The sequence below is a fragment of the Hetaerina americana genome, unplaced genomic scaffold (assembly GCF_022747635.1).
Source record: "Hetaerina americana unplaced genomic scaffold, ioHetAmer1.1.p SCAF_1, whole genome shotgun sequence".
Taxonomy (NCBI): domain Eukaryota; kingdom Metazoa; phylum Arthropoda; class Insecta; order Odonata; family Calopterygidae; genus Hetaerina; species Hetaerina americana.
In genome coordinates, this window is record NW_027286069.1 from 49,060,195 (window position 1) to 49,072,115 (window position 11,921).

An 11,921-nucleotide genomic window follows, 5' to 3' on the forward strand; every position below is an offset into this window, starting at 1 on the left:
TGGACCCATATTTAATGGTTTACTGTGTTCATTCGTTTTGCTATCTTCGGTTAGGGTACCTATCGGACTTGGACACGCACTGAGGTAGGTATGAACCATAGAGTTTTTACCGCATTTTCCTCCTTTATTTATTGAATAATACTTTCATTTTACAGCTTAAAATTTTGGATTGTTCATGTGTTGCTATGTTTCTTTACTTCCTCTGTGGAGAAAGAAATAGAACAGCACCACAGCTTTTACATATGCTGCATTCATTTTCTAATTTTTTTCTAAATTGCTCATGAAATGCTATATATGACTCCGTTTCTTTAACTGATCAAGCTATCTTTGGTTCTACATTGTTTTATGTAGCTCCTTCCATTAATATGGCATTTCATTAATATTAAATTTTATCTCTAGATATTTGCATATGGAGATCCCAACTACTGACTATTTTGGTCCAAAACACTTCACCAATAAGATAATAAAATAACTTATTATGAATTGAAACCTTTAATCTATACTCCAGACTACATCTATTACTCACTTTGTTCACTCAATAATAGTTTTTATGGGCTTTAATTTATTTAATACAAGATAAATATTCCAAAAGAGGAACTGCTGAAATATTTATTCTTTAACTTTATTAATCTTAAACCACAGTAAGCAGCCTGAAGGTGTAGCTTTGATAGCTGAGGGTGGAGCTCTTTTCATGCTAATCGTCAGCCACGTAATGTCTTAAATTCATGTATCTAGGATGGGGGAATTCTTTTCACAGGGCTGCATGTGGTTTCCCAGAAAGATTTTGGCACCCATGATAAATTATTATGGGTCATTTAACCATTTTGTAATTTAATTTTCTGGTTTACTATAATTTTTAGATGTCTTTGTAAGGAAGGGTCATTAAAATATTTAATAAGCTTATTTAAAATGACCAAAAATTGTACCAGTTTTTGGTTGTGGTGCTCAATATGTATCAAATGTGCCAATTCATGTTTACAGCTTTCTTGGAAAAAATCTAGCTTTATTCCTCAGTTCACTGTGCTCCCTGAAGCTCATTCAAAAACTAAAAATACCATGTTTTAATGTGATCAAATTATTATTTTCAGAATCTATTTTACAACTCATTTAGGCTAAATAAAATAGATTCTTTGACTTTTAAGTAAACTACCTTCTCAAAGCCTTTGATTTAATATTGTAAATTATTTATTTGCCATCATAATTTGTCCTAATCTATGTCCATGTTGTGAGTGAATCAGTCAGTGACCATTGTAGCACGGGGTGAGTGTACTACAGTCTGTTAATGTAGCTTTGTCTCTGTAAATGGCAATTAAGGAATATTTCCTGAGTGTAGAATCTGAGTGCTGCATAGTGTAAAGACATCAGGCTTGAGAAATATTAATGAATCTGAAAGGAGGGAACTAGTCCTGAATGGGACTGTAGTGACTTAGCATTTTGAAAATCATTCCAAATGATAAGCATATACAGCATGCGGCAACATAACTTCCTATTTTATAAAGCAAAACCCCTTTAAAAAAGGAAGTTATGTTGAGGCACCCTGTAGATGCCTACAGGAAAATTCATATTTTTTTGACCCCCTCAAATTCCCAACTGTGATTTGCAAGTGGCCCTTTTCATTATTATGTTGAAATGTGGAAAATATCTAAGAAATGGAAAAGCTTGTGCTTTTGTGGCATATTTTCATGGTGAATTTTTCGAAGCATCTCAAACAGGTTAAATTTGGCATAACATGCTGATGTTTGGTTGGTCCACTCATCCTATGTATTCTGGGATTGGTGTCATCTTAGAAATAATACTTGATTATTTCTAAGAAATAATACTTGATATGCATGATTATTGGAATTTAAGACTTGATGAAAACTAACTGCAAAACTTGATGCTGGCCAGTATCTGCACATGGCAACTTTATCTTGGTAAAATGCTCCCTCAGGACAGTATGTTTGGTTGAATAGTCCATTCAGGCTCTTCAGTTCATCAGTTTTGGTAAGTTTCTTCATTTCCCAATTTTGTTGCAAACCTTAAAAATTTCACTATTATTGTGACTGATATAAATATAACTGTCAAAAAATGATGGGGAATACATATCGTGATCGCTATTTTATTGGCAAAAAGAGATATTTATGGAACAATTTTATGGATGGCATATAAAAGTTAATGTTATGCATGGTTTATTTGTTGACTCGTCTTTTGTTGTGCTGATATTCTTAATTATTCAGGCAAAAATCAAAATTAATAGGTAGGACTAACTGCAGTGATATTAATATAACTTGAAGAGATGATAGATAATTCATAAAAAGTAACCTATAAAACCCCAGTTACTCAGAAGGAAAAAAATCTCATGGTTGTTAGGAAAATAAGTAAAAATGTGGGAATTGAAATCTAGAAAACAAGTGGCTACCCTGACATTGAACTAAAGTTCATAAAACATATCTTTTCTACAAAGACATGGGACATTAACCGGGGCAAAAATAAAATCTTGAGACAAACTTTTATATAGCAATGAAATTGATATATAAATAAAGTAGATAGGTCAATACAAAATATACATAAGAATCAGTAAAAACAATCAAATACGTTTTCATTTCCATGAGTTTAATTTTTTTACCAAAACGCCCACCTCTGTGTTAAATAGGCTAAAAGCATTTTTCAATTACTTTACAAAAGTACCTTACATATTTTTTTCTTGTTTTTCTGCCAGAGATCACTGGTGCTCTGTGTGCCCTCAGAGACATTACAGGTCACTTAGTTGTCACTCACATGTCATTGCTTTTCACCAGGTTTCCAAAGCCATTTGTTTTATGCTACACAACAAACTTGCTTTAGACAAGCATGAGTGTATAATTTGGTCTTTCAAAGGTATATTTCATGCACCAAGATAACCTGTCATGTATACAGTGATTCTTAGCTGTCACAGAAATATGTTAATATATGGCAATAAATGTACGTATTATATGAAAAATTTTTGATATAATTTCTTCAGAAAATGTCTTTTCAAAATGAAAAACTTCAAAGATAGTACTCAAAAGTACTGTGAGTGTTGGAGGTTGAATTCATTCTTTCATGATATGCTGTTCATTCATTTTCATTGTTCGTTCATTTCATTCATCATTTGCAACTATCTTGAAGTTAAATAATTTCTTCCCATGGACATTTTGCATTACCTTGAGGAGAAGAAGAATTGGAATTAACAAAACTTATGTATTTTTAAATGCGATAGTGATGGAATGTAATAATGGATGAATAATTACCCTTTTAACAACATGTACTGTAAATCCTAATTATTATAGAATCATCTGTTTACCAGCTAACGTATGTTACAAAACTGAATAATGTGAAATTACTTGAATGTGCCACATTTAATTACTTTTCTGTGTCATTTTCAACCAATCCTATTTTATAACTCAAATGCAAGTATTTTTGCTTGAAAATTTTGGAAATTCCCATTTAAAACCTACTTTTACTCCAAGTGAACCTTCATTAAGATTGCCTTGTGTTGGTATATTTTACTATATATATGTATGCAAGTGTGTGTGTGTATATGTGTGTGTATATATATATATATATATATATATATATATATATATATATATATATATATATATATATATATATATATATATATACACACACACACACACACACATATATATATATATATATATATACATATATATGTATATATTATGGGTTGCAGTAGTCCAGGGGGTAGAGAGTTGGACTACTGACCAGAGGGTCCCGGGTTCGATTCCCGGGCAAGGCACTCTGGGCACCCGCAGCTCCACCCAAGCTATGTGATTTTTCGGGGACCAGATCTTCCTGGGAAACCATAACCAGCACAGGGAAAGGAACTGGCCCCCCTACCCTGATGTGTGAATTTTATATGCCGTCGGGCTTAGTACTGGGTGAACTCTACCAAACCGACCTTCAGGTTGATTATTGTCTATGGTTTATACATATATATATATATATATATATATATATACACACACATATATATATATATATATTTATTTATTTATTCATTCATTTATGAATATGTATGTATGTATAGGTTTTCAATATTTGGCTTTTGGCTGTGCTCCACTTATATAACCTGATTGTTGCATTTACAATATGTGTCCATCCTCCTGTCCAGTGCTCCTACATTTCTTATTCTCGTGATTTATTGAGGAGTAGTTTTTTGTTACATGCGTTGCTAAATGTGCTATGTATATGTGCTACTAGTTCCATTGATTTTACTCTGGCATATTGTCAATGGCAGCCAATGCAATTTGAAACATATTTAACACTGGTTGAACCATAGGTTGCATTGAAATTTTGCATTAGCCCGAACAAATTATCAGCCAAGGCCTTGTTTTCAAAGCACTAGAGTAGCTAGTTGTGAGTCTGTTCTTCTCTAGAGAACAACTAGAAGATTGGAATTTCCATCCTCCCAGTTTCATAGGAAGGTAGATTCAGATCTCCATTGCTCTTACAGAAGTAAAGAACTACACTGATGCTGTAATTGTGAGAGAAAACTGTCAAATAATGTTTAGAGCACAATCAGAAATATTGAAAATTTCAATTGGTGTCACCTATATGTTGGAAACAGAAAAATTGTCCATGATACAATTTTGTGTGTGGTGGGCTCCAATAATTCTCATACCAGAAAATCAAGACGTTTGCATGTAGGTTTGTTCATTTTTGAAATTGATGTTGCAAGGAGTTTTTTTTGTCTACGTCTGCAAGATAAGGTGTTTCTTTTGAAGGCCTTTACCTGATTGCAGATGATACTTGGATGCATCATTTTGATCCTGAGTGCAAACACCCAAGCATTGTGGTAAATCCCCACCATCAACCTTGCTAAAAACAAAGTCATGGATTCTGCTGGGAAGGTTATGTTTTTATCATTTTTCAATGTTCAGGGAATAGTGTATTAGCATGTATTATCAGCACACACAACTGTAAATGAAGCAAACTATAGGTATGCACTGAACATTCTTCAAGGCCATGTACAATAAAAAAGGCTACATTTATAAGCAACAGGCTGGACGTTGCAGCTTATTTACTCACAACTGCACATCACAGATGTTAATGCTGAAAATCTTCATAAAATCAATATCTAGTGTGTTTCTATTCTTCCCTATAGTTCTGATCAAACATCATGTATTTTTTTTCTTTTCCCCATGTGAAAACTGCCGTCATGGAAAGTAATTTATATTACCATCAGCAGCAGTGGTTAAGACTGCTGAAGTGATTTTGAAGGGCCTATCAAAAATTGGCTTCCAGTAGGTATTTGACAGCTTGAGTAAAAGGTGAGTTGGGTGTTTTTATTCCAATGGAGGCTACTTAGAGAAGGATCATCAAAATTTGTAAAATGAGTAAAGATATTTTGGTAAAAAAATTATCATTTGTTACTGAGAAGCTTTGTATTATTCAACTTTTGTATGGCAGAAGACCCAAATATGGGAATGAGCCAGTTTTCATTTAAGGACTGAATTGTTTGTGTCAATATTTATCAGAGAGTTATACATTGGCATCTTCATGTAAACATTCATGGTTAAAGGATATCATTATTAATGGGCTCACCATCTGAAAGGGTTTTTTCCTCTGAAATCATTGGCTTTGTAATATTTTCACCATTTTGGGCAATCCGCATCTGTAATACTTCCCACATTAGTGGTAGGGTAGCCATCTCCATCGACACAAAATGTCTTGTCTCCATCATCAGATTGTATTTTTAAATAATTTCCGTTGGAGTTGCACTCCATGAGGAATTCAAGTCCAGATTCTTCAAAAAACTCTTTGTCCCTGGCACAGTCTAAAAAAATTACAAGCATTATTTACTATTTTGCCTGTAAGGCAGAATTGTAGGAGAAAAAAATGTAAAATAGTGTACTTACAGCAGTTTGTTTCCTTTATTTTGTTCATAATTCCCTGCCAAGTGCCTATCATCGTTTTGTCTTGCCGAGCACATCTGACTCTGGAAAATGAATATGTAGTGCAATGGTGAATTATTAACAATACTTTAGGAAATTAGATTTGTGAAAAGTCATCCAATATGGAAATAGTCTTATATATTTGGCATGGAAAGAAGTTATAGCTGTATTGAGTCTGTTTAAATTAGAAAGAGAACCAACGCGATAAATCAAAGCAATATTATTTACAGGAGCAGCTGCTAAGCCGAAAAGAAAATTCATGAGTTCAAATAAGTATAAATTAGGTCGAGATGGATTATCAATATTAGAGGTATAGGTAGACTATAATTTGGTTAAAATACAGGTGTACATGCTTACAAGTAATCAATAGAATGAAAAAGGATATTGTGTATTTTATCAAAAAGAGGAGATAATTGGTTATATTCCAGCGACGAAATACTTGATAGGAGTTGCATGCTGGAATGCAGTGATGATTAAGGATGTCAAAAGAAATAAGGTAGATTTTGGTTTAGGAACAAGTAATGTCTGTGGTGAGAAAATAGTAGAACTTTCAAGGATAAAGGTTTCAATAATAAGTCTCAGAAATATGGCATTTAGATTAAATTATAGTTGGATATAAATACCCAGCAGGTGCAATGAATGATTCCTTGCTGATGCTCCCTTGCAGTAAAAAAGAAGCGAAAAACCTGGTACCAGGAATTCAAGCCCAATAGAATGCAAAATCAGATTAAATCAGGAGAGAAAAATCGGAGTAGGAGGGAAAAATGATGCCAAAGTGTGGAATAGTCGAAGGGTTTTCTAGTAAATTCAACTTAGCGAATGAAATTTCTTAAGGTTGGAATGCCTGTCCTGTTTTGAGAGCCTTTGATTACCATCTGGTTTACCTTCACCCTTGCCCAAGTGGAAGACTTGGTGGGTCGACTGTGGAAGTCACTTTGAGTAAGCCCTACTTTTCTTGGTCTTTCCCTTCTGCTCTCCTCTTTGTGCAGTCAGTTGGTTGAATTCTCTATGTGGTGGATTTTTTTCAAAGATTAATGGGTATTTTATGTTGACTTTATTGGTCATACTTTATAAGCATCCATCCCTTGCTATATATGAATCCTACTGCAGGATTTACCATATCTTGTCTTATTGGTGATATTTCTTGTACATTTGTATTTTAATTTTGTGTGATGAAATGAACTAATTTTGTGCATGATGCATTCTAACTCTCTCCTTTTTGAGTATTTTTAGGATTGCATAATCATTGGTTTTTCGCCCTAAAGGATTTGAAGGTTTTTACTCTTACTTTGATTTCTCCGAAATCCAGCAAACCATTAATTGTCAGTATTTAAACTTACGCGCCATTTAAAATCTGAACAGGTCCATAACTTCCGTCAGGATCACACCTGGCCGGTTCAATACTCATACGGTTTCCATGTTTTTGGGATATGTCTTTGATCAAGTTCACACTAATTTCAATGCTCTCACATTCCCTTAAATAAAGTTGTTTATCTGGCTCCTCAACATCTGTAAACAAAGAACAAAGATGAATTATTTCATTGATTTAAAATGTTGCTTCTAGCCAATTGACAATTTTAACTGATGAGACATTTTCAGTTCATTTGGCGCACACATTTAAACCTTTTATGTAATAATTGCTGCTATATAAAAGTCAGTCAAACTCAAAATTAAATATTAGAACCAGGATTTTAATTCTAAACCAGCTGTACAGTTTCCACTCAACTGCATAGAAAAATCTGAATCAAACTCACTCTTTAATGCAAGAGTATGACAGGTAAAATTATGACCCATAATGCATACAAAATTGGACTCACAACAAGGAAGAAGTTTCATCATTGTCTCTGGCACCACCTCTACCAATGATGCTCCAGTTTGGAAATGTGCACACCAGCAAAGCTTGTCATCACACTGTAGTTGCTCATAACTTCCATCCAGAGTGCAGTGCAAGGAAATATCTGTTCTCCCCATTGCTTCTTGAATTGAAGCCACTTCTCTGCTACATGCTGTAATCCACACAAAAAGATTAAATTGGAAAAAATATTTTTAGCAGGATTGAATTTTACTGAAATCTTCCATAGGTTCCAGTGCACGAGGGTGGTCCCATAAATACCCGGCCTGACCTAGAGATGGTGGTAATTGTTTGAAAAATCACTGTATTAGAAAGTACGCAATCTATAAAGTATATGTTTCAAGTTTGAAGATGCCACAATGCTTAGTATTTGTTCGGCAGCCATCAATAGTGAACGTTTTCAGTGAATTAGTGAAAATGGAGAAAATTGGTCATCGTTATGTGATACAATACTTTTATTTGAAAGGCCTCAGCCCAACCAATATAAAAGCTGAACTGGATTCTACTCTGGATGAGCATGCTCCTTCGTTTACAGCAGTAAAATATTTGGTAGCACAGTTTAAACGAGGCCGTACGAGCTGTCAAGACGAGCCATGCATTGGTCGATCAAATGAGATGATGACTCCGGAAACGGTTAAGAAAATCTGCAAAGTGACACTGGATGATCATGGACTGAAAGTGCGAGCTAGCAGACATAGTAGGCATTTAAAAAAAGGCGGTACATTGCATATTAACTGAAAATTTGGACTTGAGAAAGGTGTGTGCAAGATGGGTGCTGCGTTTGCTCACACTCGACCAAAATCAGTGTTGTGAAGATGTTTCAATTGAGTGTTTAGCAAAGTTTCACAGCATCAAAGCAGAATTTATGCGCTGTTTCACAACCATGGATGAAACATGGGTCCATTACTTCACATCCGAGACAGAAGAACAATCAAAACAATGGATTCAAAAGGGCTCCAAAGAAGGTGAAGATCATATCATCTGCAGGCAAGGTCATGGCGTCAGTTTATTGGGATGCGCGTGGGATAATTTTCATTGACTATTTGAAAAAGGAAAAGCTATGAACGGCTAATATTATGCAAACTTACTGCAACATTTGAACGAAGAAATCAAGCAAAATTGGCTGCATTTGGCTAAGAAAAAAGTGTTGTTTCATCAAGACAGTGCACCAACTCACAAATCCATTATTGCAATGGCCAAAATTCATGAATTTAAGTTTGAATCGCTACCTCATGCACCATATTCGTCAGATTTACCCCCTTGGATTATTTTCTGTTTGCTAACTCAAAAAAATGGCTCGACGGCCAATGATTTTCCAACCTTGAAGAAGTAATGTCGGCAGTTAATGGCTATTTTGAGGAGCAAGGCAGTTCTTATAATAAAAAGGGTATCGAATTTGTTGAACATCGCTGGGAAAAGTGTATAGAGCTGAAAGGAGATTATGTTGAAAAATAAATATTTTTTTTCAAATGTTTTTTTCCTCCTTTGTTGGGTCTGGTACTTCTGGGACCACCCTCATAGAATTTGCTTGCCATTCATCAGCTACTTTGTAAATCTCTATGGGACTGCCTATGAAGTGATCCCTCTCTTCGTAAAATTGCTGTGTGGGCCCATGATGAATTTACAGAGTTTAATGGATTTTCCTGAAATTTCACTAAGCCACACATTCAAAATTCCATTGGTTCTTTTTTATGAAAATTTTAGTTGATGTTGTATATAATGCACAACTTAATATTTTGAATGTAATTTCAGGATCTAGATTAGAATGTGAAACAAAGCATGCAGTTATAGTTAACATTTTTGGCAGATGATTGAAATTCTAATGTATGAAATTTTTCTATGATGAGCTCAAGAAAGGAATTAAATCAGCTTTGATGGGGCAGATTCTATTAAAATGTGCCTATTCTAGAAAATGATATCTGTTGATGATATTCCACCGTAAAGTCAATGGTATCTGTGTCTTATCTTCTACCTGTGGTGCCTAAATAGGGGGAAGGTAGGATTGTTAATGCCTCCCAGAATAGTTTGCAACACTAATCGCTGCCCCACACCTTTGCTTGTATCAATGCCAGCTGTCGTAGTGGTGAATTCAGAAACACCACCTGAGTTGCAAAGGCTTCAATAAAAATGTCTCGAAATGTATCTTCCGGTGATCAGTTTTGGAACCTGAATTTTCCTCTCCTTGCCTAGAGTTATAGTCTTACCTTCTCTGTGTACTTAACCATTGGCTAGGCTTCAAAATGATGTCATCTGCATGGCTTTGAGAGATTTAATGAGTATTCCCATGAGTAAGATTATAACGCAGTTATTAGAATAATCAATGTACATTTTCAATGTAGATTTGTCAGTGATATTTTACATTTTTTTTATCACCTTCCCAATTCAGCCTAAGAGTTTTGATTTTGTCTGAAGCTCTCCGATCTTTTTTTTCTTGCTTGCCTTTCAAAAAGGCTAAAGATACAACAGGAATGTGAGCTTGTAAAAGTCAAGATGGAGATGTAATGAGGGTTGGTTGCATCCTGAACTAGCTAAATCAATTCTACATTCCCTGCTAATGTATAATACAAATAGCAATTATCATAAATGATTGAAAGAAAGACTTTTCTAGTCCTGCATTGACTAATTATCTACGCAGGCCAAAGGAAAATATTGCTGTGTCAGAATGAGTTACTTGGACAAAATGGAATGGTTTCTTACAGTGTGGGAGCTTTCGTTGTTGCTATTTGGTCATTCGGTGAAAGAAATTCAGCACATCCCTATGTTGGATATGATCCTCGATTTTTCTGAACCCATGAGACCAACCCCCTAGCAGCCATTCAGTCTACCCCTCCCTTATGATGCCTCTTTGAAAAGAATTTGAATTCCCATCAAATTTGCCGACTTGTACCAAAACCTAGAGATAGTATTGGGAATGCAAGGAGTGTCATCAGACTACTCTGTCTCCTTCCCCAATTAGTGGCCAATTTTAAGTAGTGTTGAATATACATATAGCTCTATCCTTCTTCCCACATGGTGATATACAAGTGTATCACCATGAGTTGTATATTCATTCACACCTTGGGAAGAATTGTAAAATTTTTCCGGGAACCCTCTCTCACAAAATTTAAGCAAAAATCATTGAAATTAGTGTCCGTAGAATTATTTGCATGAGAAAGTTTTAACTTATTTTTTGCTACTAACACATAAAATATCATTTATGATCAGAATTATGTGATATTGACGTTTTCAACACGTCAGGTTAGGTATGTGGTTGACATGGTCACCTATAAAGCCAAAGGTCATGGGTTGATGCCTCACTTTGATAGAAAGTGTTGTATTCACTTGGATAGTTTGGCCCGTGGGACACTTGATGAAAAGCCAAGAGCAGCTTATCAGGGCCCCAGGAACAGGAAATCGACACTATATATCAGGAGGGCAAAGTAAATCTAGGGTGCAGTTCATATCTAATTATATGTTTAAGGGCTGCAATATATTTTTTTACTTTGATTTGTGGCAGGAGGTTTGAATGATGTCTTATATGCACCAGCACTAGCAGTATAAAAATCAGTACTTGCCACATGTCATGTTTCCTGCTTGCTGCCACCATGCTGAACCAAATAACCGGGTCCCTTCTCTGCCATAACAGAAACACCTATCAAAATATATGCATGGATTAGTAAAAAAAACATAAATGCTGGAATCAACCCTAAGGTCGGTTTGATAGGTGACGGTAGGCTTCACCCAAAATAAAAATATGTCTTGTATTTATAACATCATAGTGATAGAGGTTTAACAAGAAGTTACTCTATTAACAGGTATTTTCTGAGGAGTGAAATTTGTTGTCTAGGAATCATATTTCAAGAATTTTTGTGAAAGAGATAAAATGATACTGAAATGATGTGAACTGAATGGTCAATCGTTGAGAAATATGTATTTGTAATCAAAACATATGTACTTACACTTCAGTACTGCAAGGTTTACTTGATTTGATTGTCTGATTATTTCATTGAAACTAGAAGGAAAATAGCCTTGCTTTGACAAATTGGAATTGATAGTGTTATGGAATCAATTTTGTTCAGTAGCCATAGAAATGTGAAACATTTTACTTTTTCATTTTATCATTTAGATTATAGATTATTTTGATGAGTAATTGAAGTCCATTAATGATATAA